Below are 17,214 nucleotides of genomic sequence, written 5' to 3' on the forward strand. Positions count from 1 at the left end.
ACCGCACGTGACATCGCCTGTTAAACTTCCACTCAGTGCATGTAATCCGAGACTGAATAGCTCTCAACAAGTGCGAGGCAACGCGCTTGCAAAACAGTTTTGTGATTGGTCTGAATTTAGCGGGAAATATGGATTTCAGGAAATCCCTCTCCTTTGCGTCTCTCCAATCTCTTTAACAACGTTTTATTGGCAGGGGGAAAGAATTGGAGTCGAATTTTTATTGACAACGGATTTACATGCTGGAAAAACATGCAGCTAAAATTCAGGGAACATTTGGACAATAAGAGACACACGGAAGCTGTGGTCGCATGGTCTAATTACAGGGCAATATGCGCAGTGCAAAAATAATCTAAAATCATCACAAACAGAACGGCGGAGGTATGGGAAAACAGGACTCAAAGGTGTCATCAAAGGTAAAAGTTGGTTTTCTTTAACTCAGCTGATGCATTACCTTGCTGTTGATTGTTTAGCGAATGCTTCATCTGACTGTCACACTGTGATTTTACTTGTGTAAACAGTTAATTAGCCCGTTTTGTGCGTGTACTCTCATGTAGGCCTACTTCATATTGATGAGCTGATAATCTTTCAGTGTGTGTGTGTGTGTGTGTGTGTGTGTGTGTGTATGTGTGTGTGTGTGTGTGTGTGTGTGTGTATGTGTGTGTATGTGACTGTCAGTCACAAGTTTATATTCTACGGATGTTGTTCAGTGCTGTATGCGCGTTCCCGGTTCTGTGTGTACTCTTGTGTACTTCATATTCAATGAGCTGATTATCTTTCACTGTGTGTGTGTGTGTGTGTGTGTGTGTGTGTGTGTGTGTGTGTAACGGAGTAGAAAGGTCAAGTTCAATTATAGCTAAAATAGGTATAAACTGCGCCCTCTAGGGGTTTAATGACGTGGTATATCCGGGGTGTGTCCGTGACCCGGATGCTGTGTAAATATAGCTGGACAGTGCAATTGCACGGGACGTAACATGATCTCCCTCAGTTCATTCTTAACCACTGATGCGGTAAGGTCATGTTTTCTGCAGGGTCTGAGATCGCATATAATTTAAGAGATTAATAATGTACCTATGTTTTATTTGAATGTTTGATAAGTAAGATAGCTGTTTTGAGTTTCCCATTCATAGTATGTTAGTTTGGAACATATCACAAGTTTGTTAATGTGAGTTTTCTGTTGTTAACAATGATGGCGCTAACGTGAATGTCCGTGTGTAACATCATTTTAGAATGTAGCTCGATGACCCTGCAAGTCCCGTGTCCAGAATTTGATGCACTGTTTTCTACAGGTAATATTATTATTGTTGTGTTATTATATGTCTGTTGTTCTGTTAGTAGACCGTATTGTATGAGGTTGGGTCTTCCACCTCGCTAGTTTGCAACACGCTCGCGGCTTACCTAGCAGTCAGGTTGCAGCCATTGTTGCACGTGGTGCGCATGCGTATTCCAAGTGCGTGGTTTTTCCATGCATTTGGATGTTATGATTTCTTGTTGTTGTTGTTAAATGAATACCACTATATGATCACACAAGTGAAGATTTATGTAGTCTACACATTTTGTATTTTTGTTTCATATTATTGTTATAATTTGTGTAGTATGAGTGACTACTGTATGCTCAGTTCATTCTTAACCACTGATGCGAATGTAGCTCGATGACCCTGCAAGTCCCGTGTCCAGAATTTGATGCACTGTTTTCTACAGAATAAATGAACGTGAGCCATCCAGCTGAGAGTGATTCATGAAAAGATACACCCCGTCACATGTGTGTGTGTGTGTGTGTGTGTGTGTGTGTGTGTCTTGGGCGTATCTGTCAGTCACATGTATATTACTGTAACCTATGTTCAGTGCTGTAGTTCCCCATGTTCTGCTGCAGCTGTAGCATCAGGATATGTTGGTATTTGATCACCTTATATAAAACATCGCCGCTCTGCATTAATAGCGTGCACTCGGAAAATCGCGTCAGTGACCACTGATGTGAAAAATCCTGGATTTCAATACTCTCAGAGACCTGTATGACAATGATGGCCTAGTTTCATTTCAGCACCTCCAAACTAAGTTTGTCCTTCCAGCGTCATCCTATTTTGTCTATCTACAGCTGAGGTCCTCACTCAAGGCCTATGGAGCGCCTTGGCGCTCCCCACTTCCAACTCACCCCATGATAGCCTGGATTGAACATACCCCAACCTCTCGTGGCTGTGTATCCAGAACAGGGGCGGCGCTAGGGGGTGGCTACTGGGGCTCAAGCCCCGGATGTTTTCTGAAAAGCCCCGAATGTTTTACTTAAAAAAAAAAAGAAAAAAAAAATTCTTGAGTAACGTGCAGTACCGGAGTCCAACAGAGAGGCAGCAGCTGCGCGACATTAGCCTGCGTACTGCGTAGCCTGCCCTGCCCTGAAGAAGAAGTGATCTCAATCAGTGCCTGACTTGCAAAATTGTAAGGATGGATATCCCAAAGTTGTTTTCAACAAAACAAGCGCCAAGAACTGTTGCAGCAGCAGTATCAGCAGCAAGAATGACATCACCAGCAGTGATGACATAGATGATGTTTCAGGTTTGTGAATCTTATTAGAAAGGTGACTGACTCACTGACACTACTTTTCCGGTTTGCTGATGCTAGCTGGCTATCATAACATAACGTTATGTTATAATGAAAATGAAACATAGCAAGGTACTGTTACGGTACATGGTAAGAAATCAAACAAAGGATAATACTTATACAAATAAAGTGAATAACAGGCTGATAGTCTTTGATATCTGCACTCTGGTTGACTGAGTAACAAGTGAAAAAGAATGATGTAACGTTAATGTTACAGCTAGTAAACATGGAGTAACCACATTAAGTATGCCCTTATGGTAGTATGTATGTATACAGAACATGACTCAAATCTATCCTAAGATGTAACGCTAACTAACTAAGTTTGTTTAATGTCCCAGGGGGGATTTGATTTCACAGTACTATACACAGGCCAACAATGCATGTAATATATCGTCATATAACACAGGACAAGACTCTAAATACAATATAAGTGGTGAGCACAGAGTCTGCCCTGATATACATACTGTAACATAACTAGCCTCAGCCCATCAATTATGTAATTCTATACAAATATAAATGATGGTGACTGACTGACAGGGGGAGCTACGTGTGCTGACCTCCCTCTGTGCCCAGAACCACCACAATTAGTTTGCTTCATTAAAGGGTGTGAATGTATATGTGTTCTCCAGTGCCTTTTGTCTGCTTTAAGGTGGTGGTAAGTTGAAGGTTGAAGGCAAAATTTTCCGCCGCGCTCCGCGCGCACATTACATTCTCCCTCTGGGCTAAGCCCCGGATCTCCTACGATCCTAAATCCGCCCCTGATTCAGAATATATCGCAATCTAATGGACGCAATTAAAAAACCACTTGCGGTTGAGGCTTTATGGAGCCGAGAGCTTGGTGAATTGGATTTCCACCCAAATTGGGACACAATGGTCTAATCCCAATTCAACGTCCAAAAACTTAGCTCATCAGTTAATTCATTTTAAAGTCATCCACAGGGCCTATGCTACACCATATAGAAGATACTTAATGAAACTACAACCCAACTACTACTGTCAATTCTGCCCTACCCCCACAACGGGTTAATTTCTCCATATGTTCTGGGAGTGTCCAGTCGTGGCCAATTTTTGGAACCATGTAAATTCTGTAATGTCCAAGTTATTTAAGATTGACTATGTTCCTAATCCATGTTTATGTTTGCTCAATGATGACTCTGATTTCGATTTAAGTATTACGCAAAAGAAAATGCTATTTGCTGGTTTCACCTCTGCAAAAAAAACTATTCTTCAACATTGGATGACACCTGATTTCAGTATGAACACTTTTTGGTTTTACTCTTTACAGAGGATTGTGAATCTTGAGTGTACAACGGCCAGATTGAACAAAGCAAGGCCCAGTACAGTTGATGCGTGGAAGGCTTATTCATTGAACTTGACTAACCTGACTGCTCTATGATTTGATTTTCCATTTACCCCAATCCGGATTGTGTTGTATTTCTACTATTTGGCTGTGACTTGTCTGCTACACTACCCCTTTTCTTTTTTGTTTTCTTTCTTTTTTCCCTCACCTCCCTTCTTGTTCTGTATTGTCATTGTTATGTGTTGATAAAAGCAATAAAAAATCTTGATCACAAAACAAAACAAAAAAATCCTGGATTTCTATATAGATTTTTATTTATTTATCAAAAGTACAGATTTAAGTATTTTAAAGTACCGATTTGGCACCGGTATCGAATAAAACCAAACGGTACCCAACTCTATTGGGCATACATTAGGGGTAGGGGAGGTTGTGCATGTCCAGGGGTGTGGGGGGGGGGGGGGGTGACAGGGTTAGGGGAGGTTGTATGCATGTCCAGGGGGGGAGGGGGGGTGGCAGGGTTAGGGGAGGTTGTATGCATGTCCAGGGGGAGAGGGGGGTGGCAGGGTTAGGGGAGGTTGTATGCATGTCCATGGGGAGAGGGGGGGTGGCAGGGTTAGGGGAGGTTGTATGCATGTCCAGGGGTGCGGAGGGTGGCAGGGTTAGGGGAGGTTGTATGCATGTCCAGGGGGAGAGGGGGGTGGCAGGGTTAGTGGAGGTTGTATGCATGTCCAGGGGGAGAGGGGGGGTGGCAGGGTTAGGGGAGGTTGTATGCATGTCCATGGGGAGAGGGGGGGTGGCAGGGTTAGTGGAGGTTGTATGCATGTCCAGGGGTGCGGGGGGTGGCAGGGTTAGGGGAGGTTGTAGGCATGTCCAGGGGGGGAGGGGGGGTGGCAGGGTTAGGGGAGGTTGTATGCATGTCCAGGGGGAGAGGGGGGGTGGCAGGGTTAGGGGAGGTTGTATGCATGTCCAGGGGGGGAGGGGGGGTGGCAGGGTTAGGGGAGGTTGTATGCATGTCCAGGGGGAGAGGGGGGGTGGCAGGGTTAGGGGAGGTTGTATGCATGTCCAGGGGGGGAGGGGGGGTGGCAGGGTTAGGGGAGGTTGTATGCATGTCCAGGGGTGCGGAGGGTGGCAGGGTTAGGGGAGGTTGTATGCATGTCCAGGGGGAGAGGGGGGGTGGCAGGGTTAGGGGAGGTTGTATGCATGTCCAGGGGGGGAGGGGGGGTGGCAGGGTTAGGGGAGGTTGTATGCATGTCCAGGGGGAGAGGGGGGGTGGCAGGGTTAGGGGAGGTTGTATGCATGTCCAGGGGGGGAGGGGGGGTGGCAGGGTTAGGGGAGGTTGTATGCATGTCCAGGGGGAGAGGGGGGGTGGCAGGGTTAGGGGAGGTTGTATGCATGTCCAGGGGGGGAGAGGGGGTGGCAGGGTTAGGGGAGGTTGTATGCATGTCCAGGGGGAGAGGGGGGGTGGCAGGGTTAGGGGAGGTTGTATGCATGTCCAGGGGGGGAGGGGGGGTGGCAGGGTTAGGGGAGGTTGTATGCATGTCCAGGGGGAGAGGGGGGGTGGCAGGGTTAGGGGAGGTTGTATGCATGTCCAGGGGGAGAGGGGGGGTGGCAGGGTTAGGGGAGGTTGTATACATGTCCAGGGGGGGAGGGGGGGTGGCAGGGTTAGGGGAGGTTGTATGCATGTCCAGGGGGAGAGGGGGGGTGGCAGGGTTAGGGGAGGTTGTATGCATGTCCAGGGGGAGAGGGGGGGTGGCAGGGTTAGGGAGAACAGGTAGGTTTTGAGGTGGGATTTAAAAGTGGAGAGTGAGGGTGAGTCTCTGAGTGGTGCTCTGGACTGCTCCATATGTGTAACACACCACCGTATAACAGTGTGTTTTATCTCACTGCAACCTGCACGGCATGTTTTTTGCACAACCCGACTATTACGTGAACTTGCCATAATAATGTTGATTACAGACGTTGATATGCATTCTGCTGCTACTCCCTAAGCCTATTCTATCATTGTTGATTTGCGTTCTGCTATTGTTGATTGTGTTTTAGATCCTGCTTATTTAATTATTGATGTTGTATTCTGCTGCCATGCAGAATGAACATAGAACTTTCGTCCCGAAGAATTAAGGTTACATACCTTGGTTCAGAAGACATCGCTGGTTCGTAATCGTGGCGGTTTGCGACCAACTTGAGGCGCATTACCGCCACCTACCGGACTGTGTTTGAACGTTAGATTTGACAGGGAAAACTTAAAGATGAAAGAAATAAACGAAATGGGGGGGGGGGGGGGGGGGGTTAAATCCTGTCTATCAACCCAGTGTCTTTCAAATACTGTATTAACTGTATATCTGTGCTTTTATATATTCCATAAATTAACTGATGAATCATGAAAATAATATCCTCTCTGCAAGATTTCAAAGATCTAATACTAGACAATGCTGCCCAGCTGTCCGAAGCTATTAATGCATTATTTACCCTGTTCTCTACCAACCATTCTAATGCTGTCAAAATGTCTAGAAGCTCCACTGTGTATACTGAAAAATGATCGGTGGTTCTTTTTAAAATTCCTGCCTTATATAATAATAATAATAATAATAATAATAATAATAATACATTTATTTTATAAGGCGCCTTTCATGGCACAAGGTCGCCGTACAATATGAGGGAGAAATACTGCAGCTCCTGTCTGAACGTCTCCTGCTCCTGTCTGTCTGAACGTCCTGTCTCTGGGTCTTTTGACCCATCTGTAAAAATTAGAGCCTTATCACTATAGTGCAGACCAATATAATAATAATAATAATAATAATAATAATAATAATAATAATAATAATAATAGCTTTATTTATATAGCGCTTGTCCTGCAAACGTTGCAGCTCAAAGTGCTTTAATCATTATATAATCTTTTTTATTTTTATTTAAAGGCAATATTAAAAGAATGGGTTTTTATAATGATAATTTAATTATTTAGTCATTTAAAGGCTATATTAAAAAGATGGGTTTTTAGTCTTGACTTGAACATATTTGCTGAGGTTGCATCCCTAATGTAAACTGGCAGTGCATTCCACAATCTGGGTGTATAACATGAGAATGCAGCCTCACCAAATCTCTTCTTTATATAGTTCTGTGCTACATTACCAGGATGTGCATATTTGGACTTCTTTCGCAGTTCTTGTTGTATAAATCTACTAGTGGATTCACAAATAACCAAGGTGGAATAATTGAATGTGGACCTGCAGGACTATACGGTGAATTATTATCTAAGTCATATCGTTTCGCTATTGTATTCCCTATTCATCCAAAACTCACATAAGTCAGTCTTATTATACTCCCCAACAATCTTGTATAATAGGCTTAGTAGGATGTGAACTATTCTGAGCTTGTAAATGAACCCAGTATGCTGACGTCTCACGAGAAGTCAAGGCCAATTAACGAACCCTCACCCACCTTGTCTACACGCGCTCCGCCGCTACGCACACGCGCTCCGCCGCTACGTACACGCGCATCGCCGCTACGTACACGCGCATCGCGAAAGAATCCATCCCGTCTCCTCAAACGATCCCTCAAAGTCAAATCATTAAACTTGCTTTTAATCTTTAACTATTTTCATTGTTGTTTTTACTGACTGTGCTTTTGTTTGACTTGTTATGGATCTATTTTCTCTCGTGGAGTGTAGTGTGTCTGAGTACTGATAATATAATAATAATAATAATAATTATTATTATTATAATAATAATAATAATAATAATAATAACGTTTTATTTGTATAGCGCTTGTCCTGCAAACGTTGCAGCTCAAAGTTCTCCAATCAAATAACCATCATTTTATTATTTAGTAATTTAAAGGCAATATTAAAAAGATGCGTTTTTAGTCTTGACTTGAACATATGTGCTGAGGTTGCATCCCTAATGTAAACTGGCAGTGCATTCCACAATCTGGGTGCATAAAATGAGAATGCAGCCTCACCAAATCTCTTCTTTTGTACATGTGGTACACAGAGAAAACCAGCGCCAGAAGACCTGAGAGCTCTATTGGGCTGATATGCTAGCAAAGAAAAGCGCTATACAAATATATATATATAATATATATATATAATATTATGTATGATTTATTATTATTATTATTATTATTATTATTATTATTATCTGACATATTAAGGACACATTAGGATTTGACTTGTATACATATGAAGAGACATTCCATGTCGGAATACTATAGCAACAGAGGGGTTATGACGCCGTGGAATCTCCAGACAAAGAGATGCTATTCTATCACCATTCTACTAGTTGAGAAGAGAAGAGAAGAGAAGAGAGAATTAAGAGTAGAGAAAGTTTGGAAAGCGTTAAGAACATAATAGATAGAGATAGATAGATAGAGATAGAGATAGTGATAGAGATAGATAGATAGAGATAGAGAGTGATAGAGAGTGATAGCGATAGAGAATGTCAGACTCCGACACGGTATGTTCTACTCTCGTCATTTCTGATAAATACAGAAAGATGTTATATATAGTCATCTAAAGATTATATTGTATGATATTGTAGCGAAAGGGAATCTTCTAGTGTAACTCGCCCCATGCGGGAGTCGAACCCCGATCTCCCGCATAACCACTACCAAGAGAGTTAACTAGTGATTAGCGCGGCCGTCGGTTATGCGGGAGATCGGGGTTCGACTCGACGCTATATAAGTCTGCTATAAGTATTATTATTATTATTATTATTAAGATATTGGCTTGAATTATGCTGTTGCATGGTGTGCAGATTAACACTTGAGTGAAGTTTAATGTATATAAATGAACTGTAGAGATACTTGATGTTCTACAGTGGATACAATGTAGTAATCTGTATACGGTATAGGACAATCTGCTCTGTATACTGCAAGTACATCTAGCTTAGAGTCCTTAGCAACGCTTAGAGTCCTTAGCAACGCTTAGAGTCCTTAGCAACCCTTAGTCCTTAGCAACGCTTAGAGTCCTTAGCAACGCTTAGAGTCCTTAGCAACGCTTAGAGTCAACTACACCTATATTTATAATATAACCCTGACTAACCACTAATACATATATATATATATATATATATATATATATATATATATATATACATATGCCTTGTGAACTGTTTATAGAAATTATAAACGATCTGTTAAACTGTTGAATAAATACCAGTGTCAATAATACATACAGTATACATGCAGACCCTGGACTCTGTATTCTGTATGGTTGTAAACTCAGACCCTGGTCTCTGTATTCTGTATGGTTGTAAACTCAGACCCTGGTCTCTGTATTCTGTATGGTTGTAAACTCTGTAAACTCAGACCTTGCTCTCAAAGATACTCCCTGCTAAAATAAAGGTTACATTAAATCTGGGACTCATTGGAAGTTTTATGTAAAAAAAAGAAGAAGAAAATAATAATAATAATAATAATAATTCTGCACGTATCAATCCCAGATTGCCCCTTCAAGTCTAATGAGACAGATTCAAACTGCTGCTAGTTTTATCCATGAGCCATTCACATGTTCGTGAGCTTAGAATGATCAGGTTCTATCTCCGTTTAGGGCGGTTCAGAGATATTGAGCGTCAAAGTTTTTACATTCCATTATGTTTTGTGAGATGGAACCTTTGTATTTTATCAATTACTAACTCAAAAATGTCAACATTTTAAAAATAACACCACACAGGCGTTAATAAACACCTAATGGATCAGATTATGTAAAAAACTAAATTTTGTCAAAAATGGAGATAGAACCTTTTAATTCTAACGTCACGTGTTCACATGTTCTTATGTTCACATGTTCAAAAAAGAGTGAGGAATCCCGTGATGAATACAGTGAGAAGACCACCATGTCTCACTCTGACAGTAACACGGTATGTTGTACAGATTAGGCATTAGAGCAATGCATCTTAATGAAGATATTGTCTTGAAGTATGCTGTTGCATGGCGTGTAGACTGACACTTGAGTGAAGTTTAATGTAAATGAAACTGTAAAGATACTTGATGTTCTAATACAGCTATACAATGTAGTAATGTGTATATGCCTTGTGAACTGTTTATAGAAATTGTAAACAATGTGTCAAAGTGTTAATATAATATAATACATACAGTATACATGCATATACATATATAATACATACAGTATACATTTATGTACATATATATGCATATTCTTATGTTCACATGTTCTCATGTTCACATGTTCAAACAAGAGTGAGGAAGACAGTGAGGAAGGTGTGATACCAAGGTTGAAGTTGAAGACAGAAAGCCTGGTGAATCGAATGATGGAACGATATCAAACGATAATACTACCACTGAATCAAAAGATTAAAGATCAGGAGGTAGTGATTTGGGCGTTACATGAAGAAGTGCTGAAGAGGGATTCAACATTCAACATTCAAGATTTATTTATTGATAGAAGGGACAAGGAAAACCTGGGAAAGGAAGAGCGACAGGTGGAGATCCTCCCTGAAAGAGACGCGGAGAACACGGTATGTTCTACTCTCGTCATTTCTGATAAATACAGAAAGATATTATATATAGTAATCTAAACATTATATTGTATGATATGATCACTTTTTTTTAAATAAATGCCGGACGCTGGCGTTGCTTGTTCGCCGCTTCTCCGCCCGAAATCTATAGGTGTAATTGCAGTATGCAGAGTAGATTGTCCTACAAAGACACTTCGATTTAGTAATCTAAAAACTAATTAGACCCCTAGGCTATACTGTCTTTTATCTATATTTTTTTTGTTTCTTTTGATTTTACTACTCGATCTTTTCAGTTTGTAAAGCGTCTTTGAGTGGCTAGAAAAGCGCTATATAAGTCTGCTATAAGTATTATTATTATTATGAAGATATTGGCTTGAATTATGCTGTTGCATGGTGTGCAGATTAACACTTGAGTGAAGTTTAATGTATATAAATGAACTGTAGAGATACTTGATGTTCTACAGTGGATACAATGTAGTAATCTGTATACGGTATATGCCTTATGAACTGTTTATAGAAATTATAAACGATCTGTTAAACTGTTGAATAAATACCAGTGTCAATAATACATAGCTACAGTATACATGCATACCGTTAAACTGTTCATTTTGACCCAGCATTTGGTAGGGGAAGGCGCTTATTTGCATCAATGATCAATTGCCTAGCTAATTACCTCATTAACCAATTACCTAACCCCGGGTGTCCTGGGGTTTAGTTTTAATATATATATAGGCTAGTATATATGTATTATGTTACGGTACATGTGGGAAAACTAGGGTTAGGGTTAGACATGCCAGCATGTACCAAGTCGACGTAGCACCTAACCCTAACCCTAGTTTTCCCACATGTACCGTAACATACTGTATATATGTATATATAGTATGGATATCTATGCCCCTCTGCTGGGCCAATCTGCAGAGAGCGTTTCAGTGGGGTGTTCTTGTGCTGAAGCTAGTTTAACGTTTTGATTGAGGACCTCTATGTGTTTGTTTTTGTCTTGATTGTTTTATAATGTTGTAATTTTGTATTTGTATTCTGTATGGTTGTAAACCCAGACCCTGCTCTCTGTATTCTGTATGGTTGTAAACTCAGACCCTGGTCTCTGTATTCTGTATGGTTGTAAACCCAGACCCTGGCCTCTGTATTCTGTATGGTTGTAAACTCAGACCCTGGTCTCTGTATTCTGTATGGTTGTAAACTCAGACCCTGGTCTCTGTATTCTGTATGGTTGTAAACTCTGTAAACTCAGACCTTGCTCTCAAAGAGACTCCCTGCTAAAATAAAGGTTACATTAAATCTGGGACTCATTGGAAGTTTTATGTAAAAAAAAGAAGAAAATAATAAAAATAATAATAATAATAATTCTGCATGTACCAATCCCAGATTGCCCCTTCAAGTCTAATGAGACAGATTCAATGGTGTGTTATTGTCTGTAAGGACAGGCTGCTGCTAGTTTTATTCATGAGCCATTCACATGTTCGTGAGTTTAGAATGATCAGGTTCTATCTCCGTTTAGAATGATCAGGTTCTACCTCCGTTTAGAATGATAAGGTTCTATCTCCGTTTAGAATGAGAAGGTTCTATCTCCGTTTAGAATGATCAGGTTCTACCTCCGTTTAGAATGATAAGGTTCTATCTCCGTTTAGAATGATCAGGTTCTATCTCCGTTTAGGGCAGTTCAGAGATATTGAGCGTCAAAGTTTTTACATTCCATTATGTTTTGTGAGATGGAACCTTTGTATTTTATTAATTACTAACTCAAAAATGTCAACATTTAAAAAATAACACCACACAGGCGTTAATAAACACCTAATGGATCAGATTATGTAAAAAACTAAATTTCGTCAAAAATGGAGATAGAACCTTTTAATTCTAACGTCACGTGTTCACATGTTCTTATGTTCACATGTTCAAAAAAGAGTGAGGAATCCCGTGATGAATACAGTGAGAAGACCACCATGTCTCACTCTGACAGTAACACGGTATGTTGTACAGATTAGGCATTAGAGCAATGCATCTTAATGAAGATATTGTCTTGAAGTATGCTGTTGCATGGCGTGTAGACTGACACTTGAGTGAAGTTTAATGTAAATGAAACTGTAAAGATACTTGATGTTCTATAATACAGCTATACAATGTGGTAATGTGTATATGCCTTGTGAACTGTTTATAGAAATTGTAAACAATGTGTCAAAGTGTTAATATAATATAATACATACAGTATACATGCATATACATATATAATACATACAGTATACATGCATGTACATATATATGCATATTCTTATGTTCACATGTTCTCATGTTCACATGTTCAAACAAGAGTGAGGAAGACAGTGAGGAAGGTGTGATACCAAGGTTGAAGTTGAAGACAGAAAGCCTGGTGAATCGAATGATGGAACGATATCCAACGATAATACTATCACTGAATCAAAAGATTAAAGATCAGGAGGTAGTGATTTGGGCGTTACATGAAGAAGTGCTGAAGAGGAAGAGTGCTGAAGATTCAACATTCAAGATTCAAGATTTATTTATTGATAGAAGGGACAAGGAAAACCTGGGAAAGGAAGAGCGACAGGTGGAGATCCTCCCTGAAAGAGACGCGGAGAACACGGAGAGGGAGAGAATGCAGAGAGAGGCAGAGCAAGAAATGGAGAGGAAGAGAAAGGAGGAGGAGGAGGAGGAGGAACGGAAGAGAGAGATCGATAGATTGATAAGAGAAGAAGAACAAATGATAGAGATGGAGAGAGAGGAGGATGGGAAGAAAGAGATCGATAGATTGATAAGAGAAGAAGAACAAATGATAGAGATGGAGAGAGAGGAGGAAAGGACAAAAGCCGAAAAGCAGGCTGCAATTAGAAAAAGACAGATGCAACAAGAAAAGCAAAAACTGTTAGAGAGAGACAGAATGCAGAGAGAGGAGGAAAAAGAAATGGAGAGGAAGAGGAAGGAGGAGGAGGACGAAGAAAGGAAGAAAGCTGAAAAGCCTGAAGAGACAGTTAAGAACTCTTGGGAGAGACCGACACAAAAGAGAAGAGAGGGGGGGACCATCCAGGCATGGGGGACCATCCAGCCAAGAGCAGAGAGGGGGGGACCATCCAGGGAGAGAGAGTTGCGTTTGAGAGGACGAGAAGACAGAGAGAGGATGTGGAAGAGAAAGAGAGAGGAGGAAAGGAAGAGAGATATCGTTAGATTAGAACAACAAAAACTAGAAAAAGAAGAACAGTTAGAGAGAGAGAGAATCCAGAAGGAGGAGGGGCAACAGATGAAACAGTTGGAAGAGCAGAACAACAGGGCAATGGAGGATGAAAAAAAGAAAACCCCTGAGAAAGAGGGAAATGGAATGGAGGCACAGAAAGACAAGAGCATCTGGAGAAGAGCCTTCAATTTCATTAATGAGAAGCAGAAGGAGAACAATCTCCAGAGGATTCAGAGGACCTACCAGAGAGAGGAGGAGGAGGGTCACAACACCTACATCCAACGTAAGTGTAGTATTTCTACCTTCTGAAATGAATGAATGAATGAATAATAATAACAACTTTTTATTTGTAAAGCGCTTTTCCTGCAAACGTTGCAGCTCAAAGTGCTCCAATCATTATATAATCATCATTTAATTATTTAGTCATTTAAAGGCAATATTAAAAAGATGGGTTTTTAGTCTTGACTTATATATATAGTATATACTCATATTTGCTGAAGTTGCATCCCTAATGTAAACTGGCAGTGAATTCCACAATTTGGGTGCATAAAATGAGAATGCAGCCTCACCAAATCTCTTCTTTTGTACATGTGGTACTCAGAGAAAATGATCTTTATTGTCATTGTGACAGGTACAACAAAATTCAAATGCAAACCCTAGGTGCTAACAAACAAACACAGTCCTAAGATAAAAAAAACTAAACAAGAATGAGACATAAATAGGGGGGGATATAAATAAAAATAGGGGGATAAGTGATCGGTAGACATCTGAGAATGTATCTATTATGTGAACTTCTATACTTCTATACACTATATGGCCTAAATGATGGCTAGGACTGGTGATATCAAGCGAAAGGTTCTTTATATTCAAATCTGCAGACATACACTTGTGATCACTTTCTTTTCAATAAAACGAGCTATTAGATATTCACTTTCAATTCAATGTACAATTCGTATTTCTCAAAAAACAACAAACTGTCAACTTATATGATTACCCATTTGGTTAATACAACAGAAATGTACTTATTTTTAACTATCAATCAATCATGTAACATATTAATCAATCTCTTTTAACTGCCAATCAATAATGTAACATATTAATCAATCTCTTTTAACTGTCAATCAATCATGTAACATATTAATCAATCTATTCTCTTTTAACTGTCAATCAATAATGTAACATATTAATCAATCATGTAACGTATAAAGTTACAACAGCAAGGCCTGACAATTAGCAATTTCTCTGATCAGTTACTGTCAACGTTTTGTTAGGTGTTCTATTCTATTCTAAACTTCGTACCTTTGGATATCGTCCTTTTCTCTGCCAGGTATCCCCACGTCTGGGGGCTTAATCTCGACGTGCACCCGGGCCCAGCGAGAGCAGGAGAAGAGAGCCGAGCTCTTAAAGAGGGAGAGGAACAGACAGAAGAGGGAGGACAAATGGAATAAGATCCAGGAGGAAAAAGCAGAGAAGAAGAGTGCCAAGACTCAGAAGGAGGAGGAGCGCTATGAGAAGTGGGCTGCTCATAAGAGAGACCGGAGGCTGGAGGCGGTGGAGAGTGGCGCTGGAGAATTCTATACCGAGGAGATGGCAGGGGACCCAGAGGCAGCTAGGTTTCCAGACCGGAAGATGACAATTTGGCAGAAAAGAAAGTTGAGGTGAGAAATACAGGTTGGAAGTACGATGCACAGACATTTCAAACACACATGTTCTTTAATTTATATAAAATGTGACCAAGACTGTTGAGTATGAGGGGCTTGTTGAGGTGTTTGGCTCAACAACAACAACAACAACAACAACAACAAAGTTGGTTGTCTAATGTTGTCACGTGTGTGTGACATGTGAGAGTCCTATGGCTAATTATCTCTCCACTTCTGTCTTTCTGTCATCTTCCCCCAGACTGAAAGCTTTTCTGAAGATTGAAGATTGAAGATGCGATGCAGCCACTAACTGGTAGACAAAACAAATAAAGCAACAAAGTTAATTAATATTAGTGAATTAATTAGTGGAAACCCCACTGACTAGCCATCCAATTCAATTGTTTCTTTTTGGATTCTGTCCAGGAGATAACACAGTGTTTTACCACATCTGATGCCACCCATAGTACTTCTACTTCTTTTCGTTTCTCTGAATGGTGGTTATATGACAGTTTCCCATTTCTTTCTTTCTTATTTATTTTTCTTTCTTTCTTATTTATTTATTTTCTTTCTTTCTTATTTATTTTCTTTCTTTCTTTCTTATTTATTTTCTTTCTTTCTTTCTTATTTAGAGAGTTTTCCACTGAGCCCATGGTGCTTCTGGGCCAGGTGGAGGGGCTTCAGTGGGGTTAGGGTTAGGGTTCCTCTAGGCATGCTAAAAAACATACTAAACATCTAGTAAAATCACATTTTACGAAAGGTGTCATTTTCAAGATGGCTGTCGCGATCTTCAAATGGCTATATCTCCACTTCTGTACAACTTAGACAGGTAGGGTTGGTGTCTAACCCTAGGTTTTATGGGTCAAGGAATACAATTCAATCAGTGAAATTACCATTAGTTAATTCTTTTTTAACAAATCATATATGGGAATTGATTTCACCATTCAAATCAGCATGAATGTAAACTATTACTGTAGACAGACAGACTGTTAGCTGGTACAGATAGACAGACATACTGTTAGCTGGTACAGACAGACAGACAGACAGACTGTTAGCTGGTACAGATAGACAGACAGACTGTTAGCTGGTACAGATAGACAGACAGACTGTTAGCTGGTACAGACAGACAGACAGACAGACAGACAGACTGTTAGCTGGTACAGACAGACAGACTGTTAGCTGGTACAGGTAGACAGACAGACTGTTAGCTGGTACAGACATACAGACAGACTGTTAGCTGGTACAGACAGACAGACAGACTGTTAGCTGGTACAGACAGACAGACAGACAGACAGACTGTTAGCTGGTACAGACAGACAGACTGTTAGCTGGTACAGGTAGACAGACAGACTGTTAGCTGGTACAGACATACAGACAGACTGTTAGCTGGTACAGACAGACAGACAGACTGTTAGCTGGTACAGATAGACAGACAGACTGTTAGCTGGTACAGACATACAGACAGACTGTTAGCTGGTACAGACAGACAGACAGACAGACAGACAGACAGACTGTTAGCTGGTACAGACAGACAGACAGACAGACAGACTGTTAGCTGGTACAGATAGACAGACACTGCGTGACTATCGCTTACAGCTGTTGTTTCATGTGGTGCTGTTGATTTTCTCTTGGTTTTTCGGTGGACTGAATTGGTCCCCAGCATCTGGTCAGAGGTGTCCAGGGGGGGAGGGGGGGTGGCAGGGTTAGGGGAGGTTGTATGCATGTCCAGGGGGGGAGGGGGGGTGGCAGGGTTAGGGGAGGTTGTATGCATGTCCAGGGGGAGAGGGGGGGTGGCAGGGTTAGGGGAGGTTGTATGCATGTCCAGGGGGGGGGGGGGGTGGCAGGGTTAGGGGAGGTTGTATGCATGTCCAGGGGGGGAGGAGGGGTGGCAGGGTTAGGGGAGGTTGTATGCATGTCCAGGGGGGGAGGGGGGGTGGCAGGGTTAGGGGAGGTTGTATGCATGTCCAGGGGGAGAGGGGGGGTGGCAGGGTTAGGGAGAACAGGTAGGTTTTGAGG

Source organism: Nansenia antarctica (assembly GCF_963989245.1).
Source record: "Nansenia antarctica genome assembly, chromosome: 17".
NCBI classification, from domain to species: domain Eukaryota; kingdom Metazoa; phylum Chordata; class Actinopteri; order Argentiniformes; family Microstomatidae; genus Nansenia; species Nansenia antarctica.